Source organism: Canis lupus, chromosome 28 (genome assembly GCF_003254725.2).
Source record: "Canis lupus dingo isolate Sandy chromosome 28, ASM325472v2, whole genome shotgun sequence".
In the NCBI taxonomy this organism is placed as follows: domain Eukaryota; kingdom Metazoa; phylum Chordata; class Mammalia; order Carnivora; family Canidae; genus Canis; species Canis lupus.
Window position 1 is genome coordinate 17,701,632 of NC_064270.1, and position 2,808 is coordinate 17,704,439.

At 43.1% G+C, this 2,808-nt stretch overlaps 1 non-coding gene across 1 annotated transcript; it reads right to left on the minus strand.

Moving 5' to 3' along the window:
- Positions 1-1,011: 1,011 nt before the first annotated feature.
- Positions 1,012-1,176, minus strand: LOC112672680 (U1 spliceosomal RNA). The gene has a single exon (XR_003144418.1). It is a non-coding gene; the product is annotated as a U1 spliceosomal RNA (small nuclear RNA).
- Between the last annotated feature and the right edge of the window lie 1,632 nt (positions 1,177-2,808).

A 2,808-nucleotide genomic window follows, 5' to 3' on the forward strand; every position in this document is an offset into this window, starting at 1 on the left:
AGGTCTTTCCAGATCAGTACCACTTAGTCACTGCCCAGAATGGAGAGAGTGTCATGGGGCTGGGATAGAGTTGGGGAGGTCTGGTGTGGCCCAGGGTGCTGGGAGCAGACAGCTGAGGCAGAGAGGCTGGGGGAAGGGGTGGGTCAGGACCATATGTGAGCTGAGGCTTCCAGCCCCTGGGCATGCTCCACTACATTGAACTCTGCTTACAAAATATCATCAATAACCAAGTTGCTAGGAATTTCAAGACTGATACCACAGAGCCCTGAGCCCCTCATGCAGAGCCTTTTGAGTATCAGGCGCTTCTTGACTGAGCTGAGTGTGGGGCCTTTGCTCATGAAACCAGCCCTGAATCCCAGCCTGGCAGAGCAGAGGCAAAGGCTATACAGACTGCACTGCCTGTCATGTAGCAGGCTCTCCCTGCCAACTAGGTTATATTCAAATTGTCCGAAACCTCTTCTACCAGTGCCCCATTCTCGAAAGAAGGCACGTCTTTAAATTGCAAATCTAATCATATTATTCATCTGCTTAAAATATTTCAGTTGCTTCTCTTTGTTCTGAAAATAGAGTTTAAACGTCATGTGGTCGGTGGGTCCCTGTCACAGTCTTCCTAAAACCCTCCTGATCCCTCACCCCACACCCCTTTCCTCCTCCATCACTGTCCTCCAAGATCATTGCTCTTCACTTTCCTTAGGCTTCCTCCCATCTTAGGTCCTCGGCCATGTGTAGGGAAAGAAGGAGTTCCAGGCAGAGAGAAAAGTCTGTGTGTCTGTGTGAAGCCTTACTCATTTGTTGGCTTGAAAATTAACTTCCAGCGGGGGGGGGGGGGGGGGGGCGGCGGGGGGTGTTCGGATTTTTGGCCAGCCAAAACAACCTCCATCCTGTGTTTGTTTGTTTTCAGTTTTTCAAAACATGTTTATTTCCTTAAAAAATGACCCAAGGGCTCAGGCTTAAAAGAAAACCTACACCAAAACAGAAAATGAGACGTTTTTCTCCTTGGCCAGAACAAAACAGGGGAAAGTATGAACACAGTCCTCCCACCTCACCACAAATTCTGCAGTCGAGTTTTCCCCCATTTGAAAAATCACAGGTCAGCATATTGGCAGTACAGAGGGTAAGACTTACTCTGGAAAAACCACCCTGGTGATAATTATATCTCCCCTGACAGGTATATATATCCTGTGTTGTTGTTGTTGTTGTTTTTAATAGAACTTCTAAAAATTCTAAATATAATCAGCTATTTAAAGATTATTGATTTAACGTGTCCCTTTCTAATTAAACTGTAAGCATCACACAGGCAGGCTCCATCTCTCTCTTGTTCACAGTTATATTCTGTGCCTAGTTGAGGGCCAGACGCATGGTAGAGTCTCAATGACTATTTATTTAATTATTTATAGCCGGTGCCTAACCAGGATGGATAAGCTGATGCCCAATCACTTGAGATTATTATCTGGTAAAGAATGCCCTTTAATTTAGGCAAATCCTGGTTAGGTGTTAGAACAAGACTAGTTTTAAGTTTCTTTTATTCTTGCTCTCCTGGACCTCCTGATTTTACCTCTTTGGGTTTGAAAATCTTCTCTTCACCATTTCCCAGTTTTGTCACTCCTCAGCAGAAGGTATGTATACATACTTCTTTTTTTTTTTAATTTTTTTTTAAATTTTTATTTTATTTATGATAGTCACAGAGAGAGAGAGAGGCAGAGACATAGGCAGAGGGAGAAGCAGGCTCCATGCACCGGGAGCCCGACGTGGGATTCGATCCCGGGTCTCCAGGATCGCGCCCTGGGCCAAAGCAGGCGCTAAACCGCTGCGCCACCCAGGGATCCCTGTATACATACTTCTTCCCATGATTTGTCCAGTCATTGAACCTTCTCATTTATTCAGGTGGTAGTATCTTTACATAACCATTTTCTAGAATTTTCCTATAAATTGTCGCTATTATGTAAAGGTAGACATTGCAGTGCCTGGTTGGCTCAGTCAGTTAAGCATCTGATTCTTGATTTCAGCTCAGGTCGTGATCTCAGGGTTGTGAGACTGAGCCCTGAGTCAGGCTCTAAGCTCAGCAGGGTTTGCTTGGGATTCTCTCTCTCCCTCTGCCTCCACCCCTTCCTCCTGCTTGATCTCTCTCTCTCTTTCTAAAAAAAATAAATAAAATAAAATAAGGTAGAAGGAGTCCAGTGATGCAGTTTTTCAAAATAAGCTTTGCAGAAGAAAATGGTCTTTTAAATAAAAATATACATATACTGGTGTATTTAAATAGCCTTGCCACTTAAGCAGGGATGAGTTTCAGCTCCCTGTACTATACAGTTTGGTAATCACAAAATGGGTATGGAAAACACAGCCCAGTGTACATAGCCACTGAGTTTCAGAAGATTTTGAGATGGTCTCTAATATATTTGTCATTGTCTACAGCCTAGTAAGATTGTGCTTCCTTTCCACCTTTCATTTTATCATTGTCCATAATAAAGGGATGCATTAATTTAATCCATAAATACAGATATGATGGTTTTATCCTGTGGCTATGAATGGCTCTTTAAAATAAAGAATCAAAATGATAAACTAGTGTAGTAATTTACCATAATTACAGCAATGAAATATTACTTTGAGTCAGTCGTGGCAGTAATACACAGCTCAGGAACTTCTGGTGAAATCCGCTAAATAGAAGAGAATAAAGGGTGGAGGAAATGAGATGTGAGGTCGTGCAAGGTTTCTAGATCCAAATCCAGACAGTTGGGAAAATAAATGCAAGCTGGAGAGCTCAGAGAAAGATCTGCCCTGGGAGGAGATGCCCTTGTTTTCTCTGGAAAG